Below are 12,448 nucleotides of genomic sequence, written 5' to 3' on the forward strand. Positions count from 1 at the left end.
ACTATGACGTTTTTTGAGCCACATGCTACACTATGACGTTTTTTGAGCCACATGGTATACTATGACGTTTTTTGGACGACATGCTATACTATGACGTTTTTTGAGCGACATGGTATACTATGACGTTTTTAGAGCGCCATGCTATACTATGACGTTTTTAGAGCGACATGCTACACTATGACGTTTTTAGACCAAAGGCTATACCCTGACGTTTTTTGGAAGACATGCTATACTATGACGTTTTTTGTACCAAAGGCTATACAATGACATTTTTACAGCGACATGCTATACAATGACATTTTTTGAGCGACATGCTATACACTGACGTTTTTTGAGCGACATGCTATACTATGACGTTTTTAGACCAAAGGCTATACTATGACAATTTTAGAGTGACATGCTATACTATGACGTTTTTAGAGTGACATGATATACGATAATGATTTTAGAGTGACATGCTATACTATAATGTTTTTAGAGTAACATGCTATACCACAATGTTTTTTGGACGACATACTATGCTTTGACGTTTTTTGGACTAAAGGATATACTATGTTTTTAGAGTGACATGCTATACCATTATATTTTTTGGATGACATGCTATACTATGACATTTTTTGGGTGACATGCTATACTATGATGTTTTTAGAGCGACATGCTATGACATTTGTTGGGCGACACTCTATACTATAGGCTTTTTAAATTTGCATATTACTATTAATTTTTTTTCGTTTTCGTTTTTTTGTTTTTTTAGCAACATATAGGAATTTGAAGAGTTTTCGGAATTACTATAGTTTTACTTGTGCAATGAAATATTATTCTATGGCATTTTTTAGACGACATAGTCTGATGTTTTCTTTAAAAACATACTATTTTGACAATATACTGCACTATGACATTTTTTGAACCACATATCATACATGACAATATTAGGCAACATCCTATCATTTTGCACTTTTTGAACCACGTAAAAATCAGTTGGGTTTTTTTGCCGACATGCTCTACTATGAACTACAGGCCATACTATGTTATTCTTGAAAAGTATACTATACTTTGACATTTTCTGAACTACATCCTATACTATGGCGTTATACACAGAGTGCTTTGGTTACATGTTGATTTATAATCTAGATTTTTTTCTGTTTTGTTTTTTGATGGGATTACCACAGACCTGACCGTGAACACCGTTGACACCCACCTGAGGGAGATGCTGCCTAAGATCTCAAGGCTGCTTGGTCGTGGTCTTTCTGGTCCTGCTCCAGAACGCCTTCATCAACTACGTTTTCTTTTGAAGAGGCCCTCAGATGCTGCAATCTCTGACCTTAAGGAGGAACTGCTACTTTCACTCTGTAACGAGACGGCGGTTATGTTAAAGACCCAGCTCCTGGCGGCTTTGAGTGAAAGTTTAACACCCATCAAAACGGAACTACAGACAGTTAAATCTGAGCTGTCGGTCAGTATTTCAAACATCAAGTCCTAAAGCACGCTGTGGGTGAAACGGAAACTTCACTCTCCACATCACTGACGACATCGTCACACTCCAAAGCAGAGCACCTGTCTGCTGAACTTTTAAAAGTGGACTATAAATGTGAAGAATGTGAGCAGCAGCAGACTGTGAGCAGCAGAACAGATGTGATCAGAAAGAAGTCATTTTCTTTTTTCTTTTCTTTCTGGTCGACTTGATGCTGTCAGATGCAGATGTTGGAGCTGATTCTGATGTTTCAGGATAAAAAGCTGCTTTTCCTTCACAGACTTTTCAGGAAATTATTCTCTCAGGTTTTCTCTGCTATTCATATTTTTATTATCTGTGATTATTTCATTATTTCTTTATTGTAAAATAAAGTTTGAGGCATAAAGACTCATTTAGTTATTTTAATCCTGAAATTTTTGATGTAGCAGAACTAAACTTCCATTTTCCTTCTTGTACTTCTGATACTAGAACTAAACGTATCTTCAACATGGATCATCTGCTTTTAATGAATCAGCAGCAACATCACAACAAATGAAACAATATTCAACAAATTAATGAAACTGATGTCATTTAAAACTATCAGAGTCTGTTTTAGTGTCAAATTAAAGCTGATTACTGACAACTAGAACATTAACGTTACTGTTTTAATCACATTTAAGTTTCCTGAACATTACATTAATGTCAACCAGCCACAGTTTTATGAACTTAATGAACCACATTACAGGAACACAACACACTTCAGCTGTTTACATGAAACTCAACACATTAGCTTGATGCTACGTTAGCTTTAATCAGTCGACGACTGAGCAGCTAGCTCGGTTAGCATCGCTAACATTAAAGCTAATATTTACTATGCTCACTTTCTTCTCTGGTCAACACACACTGAAACAAACTCCACCAACATCTGGAGCGCATGGCACACATTACATCTGACACTAAAGCTGCATATAAAGTGCATTAAAAGCGGCACCGATACGAAAATAAACATTTACTTACCGAACTATCAGAGTCCTTTCAGTGTCTGCTGGTAGAATCAGCCGAAGGTAGAAAACTGGTTAAAACAAGCCAACGGGCAGGAAAACTGTCTGTGGAAAATGTTCTGCTGCTCTACCGATAAATAAACCAACAGTTATTATATCAGAATTAATCCAAACGAGGAGAGCAGAGTCTCTGCTGCCTCCTCCATAGGACCTGTCACTCATTCCAGACCGGACTGTCAATCAAGTAGTCCCGCCCCCTGGCTTCGCAAAACTTTAACGCTCTATAAAAAAATCAATATTGATTTATTTTAAGATCGGCCACCTGATCTCTCATTTTCACCATGAAAACTCACGGAAAAAATGTATGTACAGTCTATGCACCGTACTCTGTTTGGCTCCACACTTGCTGATGACCACTTCCGGTCTCAGAAAATGAAAAAACGGACCTTTTTTTGTTTCTGTCTCTTTCTGATTTTACTTTCTTGTTATTCTAAATATAAAACGAAAATCAAAGCATTTTAAAAAAAATCGTATATCCCTTTTTGATCATGAAAAGGAAAAACGCCTTGTATTTCAATTTTAATTTTTGTATTTTAAAACGAAAATCAAATAACCACTCATTTTTTGTTTTTCAATACACGTTTCAGAACGGAAAATCCAATTACCAGATCCGTACACGGACCGTGGTGGATGTCTGGTGTGTGGGGGGGGCTGTGTGTCTGAATGCTTTTGTAAAAAAAAAAAAAAAAAAAAAAAGTGGGACTGAAACGAGTGAGAGCTCGTATCTGTGCAGGCTTCAGTTGTAGTTGTCGGCTGAAAACTACAACTCCCGGCAACACGTCACATCCTGTTGATGGGGACGGGAGCCTCTCGGGTATGGACACTTAAGAATCATGTGACAGGTCCTGGCCACAACGTGATCACGCTTATTTCAACGTAAGAAGTCCTCCAAATACCGGTGGTCAGGTTTATAAAGAGTTTTGTTGTGTGCGCTTTATTGTGTATTTTTACAAACCCACCACTGCAACGAAAAAGCACCCTGAGACCTGGTGAATGTGTGAAATATTAGTGTAACTCCCCAGATTTTATATGCAAAAAGAATTATCGATCTATCTTATCTGGTTTAAAATCTACAGCCAATCAAAAATCAATATGCAAAACGTAGCGCTGGCGCTAAGCTGGGTTCTAAAGGGTTAACGAATAGCATTATTTTGTCATATCGGTTCCTCAAGATATTCAAATTTTGGCAATTTGAAGAGAGAATCGGGAAATTGCTGCAATTTAGATTATAGATTTTACATTCCTAGCATTTCTGTGGTAAAGCTTGTGATTCTAAAAATAAGTTAGTTTTTTGTCACTTGACCAACAGTTTTACCTTGAGATTTATTTATTTACTTCAAAAGAATGCCAATGTAGGTTTTTTTTTTTTTTTTTTTTTTTAAGAATACAACACTAGTCTGTAGTAGATGACATTTATTATCTGTGCTGGCACAACACAATGCAGAAAAAAGACTGTTCAAGATATGAGACTTTTTCTGATTACTCTTCTCAATTTTGTACTTTTCCTTACATTTCAGCAATATTAGATGAATTCAAGCGTGTACTCTCAGCGGGGGAATGCAGTTTTGAGTCAAGGCACAGCCGTGACTCATCCTCCAAACACCACAAGCAGATCATTGAAGCATTAATGAAGTGTTTCATGGTGTTTTTCCTATAAACACTGGTGCGTCACTGCCAAGGTCTCCAGTGTCTAATGCCTCTGCTTGTTAAAAAAGGGTCTGTATCTGCTCTGCTCTGTGTACAGTGCACCTGTGAACACCTGCACTAAGGTGGTAGTCCAAGATTTACGACTGCCAATCTGAGCTGGCTCTGCCTCGTCTGTCTGTTCCCGGAGCTGCTCGTGTCAGTTGCCTAACAGACCCTGTAATCCAGAATTTCATAAAGAATTTTGCTCTATTTTTGAAAAGCGTCTTTCAGCCAGACCAGCGTTTGCTCTGCAGCTAAAAGCCACTGGGAGCTGTCATGCTTGGCTTGTGCAGGGGAGAGTCTTTGTCAGAACGTTGATTATTTAAGACAGGGGGCTGCTTAATAACTATCATTATAGCAGTACCTTGAGAGCGAGGGCCAATCAAGGTCCAAACAGCAACCTCTTCTGCCAACAATGACGTTGTCGCCGAGGAATGAAGAAACAAGGTACACATACTTTGGAAAACCAAAGGGTGTTATGAGGATTTTAATTGAAGGATGCATAAATCAAACGTTTCACATCACGTACTTTAAAAACTGCTTCTACAATAAATCAGAACTTGGCTCTGAAGTGATTGAATAATGAATGATGTGTTATTTGTTGGTTAAAATAGGCCAAGGTTTGAGCATGCCAGATAATGATAAATCCATAGCCCTGAGCTAAACTTCTGCTGTCTGGCTGTAAAACGCTTTCAGTGCTGGAGCATATTTAATAACGCTGCATGGATAGCATATCAGGAATTTTAGACATTTTAGACTTGTTCTTTTGGTTAAAAATGTGTCATTTGACCTTTTTAACCTTTAGTTTTTACTTCAAATACTGAAATGTTAATGTCAATCTACCGCAACACAGTGGAGGTGGATGGAATTTGGTTTGTTGTGTTTACATGATTGGAAAATGACACCAGAATTAGTCTCCTAGTTGTGGAAAGTACACTTGTTGAACATTATATTAGGAACAGCATATTAATACCAGGTTTATACTTTACTGACACAACTGAATCTCGTAATTTTTGACTTGTCAAATGTGCGTTTATGATACTAATCTCTTGTTCTACTGGATTCAGGTCTGCAGCCTCATGTAAAACCTTTGTGAGTTGAAACTGGCGACCCAGATGGTGACCGAGACTGAAGCCAGAATGTCGAAATGAAACGCGAGAAACATCATCATAAATACAATGTTGCCCCTCAGACATTTAAGTCACTTTCAGATCCACTTTGTCATAAACATTCAGACCAGCAGCCTTATTGATGCTTGTATAAAAGCCGTAACTATTTCAAAAGCAGCTTTCAGGTGTGAAGGATAGGAGCAGTTTTGACTATATGGAACTTCCTGGTTTGTTGTGGAACAGCTACTGAAATGAATCTGGCGTTCTTTTCGTCAGTGTTAAGTATGAATATACCAAGTTCCTTTCACCTCAACCATGCTAAAAAGGCTAACTGACCATCATCGTCACTGGTTAGATCACTGGAAATCCAGTATAACATTAAAATAGCACTAAAGGATTGCAAAACAGAGTGTTTTTATTGGAAATTAACTAACTACATTTACTCAAGCATTGTATTTAAATACATTTTGCCATTTTTATACTTCCACTCCACTATGTTTCAGATGGAAATGTTGTATTTTTTACTCCAGTACATGGATTTGACAGCTATAGTTACTTCATTAAGTTTATATTAGATGTTACACACAATATGATATAACAAACTTATAAAATATAGCAACCTTTGTTGAAACCCTTCTTACAAAAACTAATATAGTTGAGCTCACATTTTAGATGTCTACAAGTTGTTAACGGTTCTACCAAAGAGGGATTTTTTTTTTTTGCCCCAAAACTCTTGTGTGGTTTAATTTCAATAAACATCCAAAAACTGGAAACAGATTTGTACACCAGAACTTTGCTTTTTTTCTGCTTTCTTCAACCATTATTCATGTCACAACCCCTCAGATTTATCTGGTGTCCCTGTATGTGAAACTACATATTGAATAGTTGAAACTGGTTCCATCTGCAGCAGCTACAACAGTAACATGCTGTTGCTATTAATATTCTAATGATATACTATGAGATAAAATATCAGTCAGAGCAACCAAACCTCTACTTTTACTTTAATACTTACATTATGCTGCTATATACTTTTACTTAAGTGAAGGATCTGAGTGCTTCACCCTTCACTGATCACTTTCACACAGTATGGACAAGAGGAGTCACTAATAACTTATTTAAATGAAGTATTGCAAACTATATATCCCTGAGTGATGCTGACTTCCCACTTGTTATACTTTCACTGCTAATTTTATCCAAGAGAAAGTGTTAGAATGTGGACTCAGTGTTGATGGTCATGACAAAGACACGTTGTTGTTGCTACAGATATATGTGTATAATCTATATTTAAGGGATTAAATGGGTTTTCGAATGTTGCGGTCATGCTTTTTCCATCACAGTCCAAACAGAAATCAGTGTGGGGAGCAGGTAGAGATTCTCTTGCCATCGGCGCTGAGGCTTCACGCTGTGGTTACGCACTGAGACATGAAGCCATGCTGGAGGTCCCATGCAGGCCCCTTTTGTTTCCTGCGGTGATTGACAGGTGGCTTAATCCCGGAGAAGCCAAAGGAAATAACATCAAGATGCACTTAATTACACTTTTTTTCTCCTGCAGGCCTTTCTACCACATGTGTGGCGTGTATCTGAAATTACACTCCACGCATGAAAAGGATTAGAAACGATTCTCGTGCTTGTGTTAGCTTGTAGTTCATACCAATTTGTGGAGTGTATCACGCTGTTATTAGAGCTTACAGCGCAGGGGAACTAAATTATGAGTTGTCCCTACAAAGGTTTACATCAGACGCTACACCCTGGGCTCCTTTGACAGTAAAAATGTGTGAAGAATGCAATAATGACACATGGTGTGCACCCTATGAACCGCTGTACTGACAGCACATGGGAGGTATGTCCCTGTGGCCATGCTGACATGAAAACCAAATAAGCAAGCATCGGCTACACAAACGACTTCCTGCTTTACGCCCAGCAAGCTATAATTTTTCCACAAATAAAAGGATGTAAAGTTCTTGGAGCATATTGAGCCATTAAATGATGAGAAAACTCTGCTCTCCGAAGCCTGAAGCAGAGAGAGGTTGAATCAACAGCCTGTTCAGATTTTGTCTGTCCTGTTTCAGTTGGCTGCATGAGGAGCTCTGATTAAGCGTAGAAGAAATCATCCTTTATACAGGGACCAGGTATGTTTTAAGTGGCGCATAAATTCCTGTGTAGAATTTGCTCATTCTTGATGGTTTCATCACCTCGCACCATTCACAGTTGATTTGGGCCGAGGAATGCGGTGGATCATCCTGCAGCACTGAGGGCAGCCGGAGGAAGCTGAAAACAGTTGTGACAGTCATGCTAAAATAAGTTTGAGTAATGAACAGCCTGATGACAGACTAGCGCTATATCACTACATCCAAAACAATTGAGCCCTCTTCAGATGCTTTGATAGATGAACGAGACGCATTTCTAGGAGATTTCATTGTGCAATCACAGAGCTTGTATCAAAGTGATGTTCTCTGTAGGTACACGTCCATGTTGTTGTTCTCTAATGCTGATTGGCACAACAAATCCTACCTTTCAGTTTTATTTAAAATGAGACATGCATGTTTTTATGCATTTCTGACATTTTTGTTTTTACAGTTATGTTATTGTTATTTAGCTAAGACCTTGGTGATCTTGGTAGGTCAGCTGACAAAAAACGATGGAGAATTCAACAATTAAAATGAGAAAAAGCTATACGATTTAACATTTCTGCAATTAGCCTGAAATGTCTTAGCTTTGGAAAGTAGCATTCTGTTGATTAATACTGTGAATTTAGTTAACATTATCCCTTTTTACCCCTTTTGCATTAAACTGAGCTGCTTATCTAACAATGTGTTTACATTGCCACTGAAAAATTACTTACTGTTCCCCTCAATTCTACAAAATTTGGAAAAGCTAGCAACTAGCCGGTGAACACATCCAAAGTGGAGCTAAAATGTGAGCAAAAAGTAGTATAGCTAAATGTTGATTAGTGATTTATGTTAGTTTCTTTGTATATTTTGCAAGAACAGTGCACAATTACAAGTAACTGCACTAGAGTTAGCTAACAGCTGCTTTCCATACTTTATTTTATCCTTTATTGTTTGCATGAAGCTGCCACACATTATCTAATAATATTGTTTACATTGCCCTTAACAATGACTTTTGTTTTCAAATTTTTAGTGTCTTCTAGCTTGTAAGAACCTCTTGAGAAAACTCTGATAAACCCATTATTCGGTAGAGAAAGTTAGCAACCAGATGGTGAACATAATGGAGCATTTAGTAGCTAAATTGATGGAGGAGTTTACCAAAGCAGAGCTAAAATGTGAGAAAAAAGTTGCTTGTGTTGTTGCATGTCAGGAGGACGTTGGACATTAGCATGAGCAATGCAAGCAGAAAAGAAGTTCCAAGAAGTTCCACGGTAAAAAAAAATATTCAGCTCAAAAAAGTAAAATTATCTTGATCAATACTGCAAACGATGCACTTCATGTTATCCTCTTTTATGTGCATAAAATAATGCTAATAGCTAATAGTATTTTTGCACTGTCACTACAAAAAACTTTGTCTTTGTAAAAAGGTTTTGAGAACAGTCTTATTAATCCATTATGCACTAAACAACTAAAGTCAGGAACTAGCTGGTGAACATTTAGCAGCTAAAGACATGGGGGAGTGGAAATGCAAGTTAATTGTATTGATAGCAAAAATACTTTTTCAACACTTACTATGACAAGTTCCAAAGAAAAACCTATTTGACTGCACATCTGATTAACTCTTTCAAACTTTGCCTCAAACGGTTCAACTTTTAAAAGTAATATTATGTTGATCAATACTATGACTGATGTACTTGATGTTATCATTTTTCATTTGCGTAAAGCTATGCCACACAGACTTTGCTCTTTGAGATTTTAATGTCTTTCAGATTGTAAAAATCTCTTGAGAAAGCTTCAGTAAACCAATTATGTATCATAAAGCAATCAGCTGGTGAACATAGTGGAGCGTAATATTCTGAATGATGTACTCCATGCTATCCTTTACTGTGTATTGGCATAAAGGTCCTCGCTTGTGTTGTATCTACTCTCAGATGTACGTAATTGTTGAGTTGACATAATGTTACTCCATGTCTGTTGGATCATGGTAGTTAGCATTATCGAAACTAGCAAAAGAAAAGGTAAGATATAACAGGGTTCATGGACAACAAAGTGTTATTTGACACCCAATTATGATAAAAATATCAGTTATAGCAGCTCTTAAAACATGCTGATTATGGTTGATGCCAGAAGAAGGCATATCATCGTCCTGACAGATATCAGAGTGAGTTACATCTGACAGATCAAATTCTTAAAACCTGCAAAGCCTCCATGGACTCTCTCCAATCTCCTCCTGAGAAATCTGAGCTTTGTTTTCTGAGTTCTGGGTGTGCTTCCCCTACCTGTGCAGGGCTTCACCTTCTCTTATCTTTACGTCCAATCACCTGTCTGTTTTTACATATGCACTGCCTCAGTTAGGAAACTATTCCTCTTGCATTCATCAAGCAAATATCTTTATGAGGAATTACAGAGATAAGACGTGCTCGTATCGTAAATGTGCACGACTCTGAGGTTTGCTGCATGCTTCAGCAGCCTCTGATAGAGCTCTTAATCACAGTGGAAAGAAGTATTTTTTTCTGCCCGGTTGCTGACTACAAAAGCAATCTTTTTCACATTCAGAACAAAAAGTCCACAAAAAAGTCTTTTGATCTGTCATTTTTTGAGGTTCACAGTAAGGTCATTAGGATGGCACAGGCTTATAGGCAGTGGAAACCAGGAGATTAGTACAATAATGATGGCTTAGTCATTTGTTCTGGCAACATTAGCCCAGGATTGGATCGGTGAGCTCGCCGCTGTGTTGCTTTAAAACAACAAGTTTCAACAAGTGACGAGACATGGATTCGAAAGGGGAAAAAAAGACTTCAGCTCACTTCTGTGCCAAATGTCATGCTTTGGAAGATGAGGCAGCCCTGACTACCAGTGAACATTATACAGTTTCAGTGAAGGTCTCTGTGACATATGAAAAGCCAGATTGCATGTCAGCTGTCAGCGTAATGATACTGCAGCGAAAACAATAGCAACAACATCACTGAACCTGTGGGTTTGGTGACCTTTTATCTCACTGCAGCCTCTGATGTTCAGACAAAGTCTGGCAGAGGTAAAAAGGGAGACAGAGATCAAAACCTTCTGAAGATCTATAATGCAATTATACTCTGAAACTTTTTTCCCAAGTTGAAAGAGATTCCCTTGTAGTTTGTATGGGCCTCTGTCCTTGAAACCTGCAGCTAGTTCTGGGATGGGGCTTCTGCTTGTTATTGTTTAAAGAGCAATTACATAAATCTTTTAAGAATATCTCGGGCACTTTCACTATTCAGCCCACCAAGCAGATTTTTAATTACCTGCAATTTAAATGAATCCATAACGGACAGTTCTGCACTTCATGGTACGTCTGGTATTAGTGCAAGTGCGGTGGGCTGAAGTTAGCTTCCTGTCACAGACGTGCAGTTGACATCTCAGTATTTACTCACCAAATTCACAATTCCTGCTTCAACGTAAAGAAAAAGTTCAGCATTTCAGATAATACTTTTTTGGTCTCTAGCAGAGTTAGGTGACAGTGCAATAAATATAAAAGCACAGCCAGCAGCTAGTTGGTGTAGTTTCGCACATGCTGGCAACTCCTTGAACAATTGCTGTTTTTAGGTTTATTTTATGAAATAATGAAAAAGACAAAGTGTTGTTGGTTGAGCTCTACAAGGGCTTAGCTCAGCAACTGGTGGTGATAACCCTGAACTTAGTGGACAGATATGAGAGTTTTATTTATCCTCTTCTATAACAAGCAACTGTACTTCTGTTCAATTCAATTTTACTTATATTTCACAACATAAGTAATCTCAAGGCACTTTGCATAGTATAGTGAAGGCTTTACAAAATTATATATATCACAGAACTTATATCAAATCCAAATAATTCCCTACTGCACAGCTCTTTGGTGACCATGTGAAGAAAAACAGGTAGAAACCTCCAGCAGAACCAGGCTCAGGGAGGGCAGCCATCTGCCTCACCTGGTTGGGGTGAGGGTAAAGGTGAGAGAATAGAATAGCAGAAAGAAACAGATAAAGGGCAGCAACTACTATAGATGCCACACAAAGATATTGTAGAAGGAATTTTAAAACAGAGGTGTTGAACATCAAAAATATTATTGAACATGATCTGGGGTCTTCCAGAATTACCCAGTATTGAGATTATGATCTGGCTATAATGTTGAGGTTGACATGTCAATAATTGTTGAAGCTGACAGATAAATTTGCCACACTTGCATATAACAGCCTGTACATGTTGATGACTATTAATATAGAACCCTCTGTTAACAGATCAACTCTCAGAAGACTTCAGTTATAGTCTGGCGTTGACTGTCCTGCAGTGTTGACAGAACAGCATCTAAGTATTTTTTTGTTAATCTTCAAATGCACAAATTGCTCCTCTCTAACCTGGCTGCTGTCAACATCACAATGCCTCAATTTTCATGTGGGTTTTGATTGTGTGTATGCGTAAATAACACAATGTAATAAATCTCTGCACCTGGCAACTGAGAAAGTTAAAACAAACATGTGGGATCTAAGTTCATATGTCTCAAGATGAGAAAAATAAAGACTATTTCTTCCTTTTGCTTCCTGAGATGTGCATTCAGCTTTCCCATGGCTGCCTCATGTTGCTTGTTGCTGTCCTGCCTCTATCATTGTTTAGACAGCTTGTGGCCTCCTCAAGAAGGGAAAGTGGATATTTATGTTGAGGCTTTTGGACTGACCATAAGCAGGAGAAGCTTTTGCACGGACTCAGGCAGGCTGCCACTGATATAAACTTTTATTCATACCGTTTGGACATAAACAGGCAGGTTCAGACGGTGGCCTTTTACATGTGACAGGTGAAGCTTTCTCTTTGTCTTTTGTATCCCACAGGCTCTGGCAGGCTGTGTCGCTAACACACATTTTCCACAGAGCTCCTCTCGATGCTCCTCTTCTTTTTCCGATTGATCTGGAAAGATGTTCCCTCTCCATTCAGGCCTTGAGTGTGTTCCAGTGATAGCTAACTGCGAGAGCAGATCCCTGCTGCCGCCCGATTGGCTGAAAGCGCAGTTCAGCATGAGGTCGGAGGTGTCTG

Source organism: Amphiprion ocellaris, chromosome 5, assembly GCF_022539595.1.
Source record: "Amphiprion ocellaris isolate individual 3 ecotype Okinawa chromosome 5, ASM2253959v1, whole genome shotgun sequence".
Lineage (NCBI taxonomy): Eukaryota > Metazoa > Chordata > Actinopteri > Pomacentridae > Amphiprion > Amphiprion ocellaris.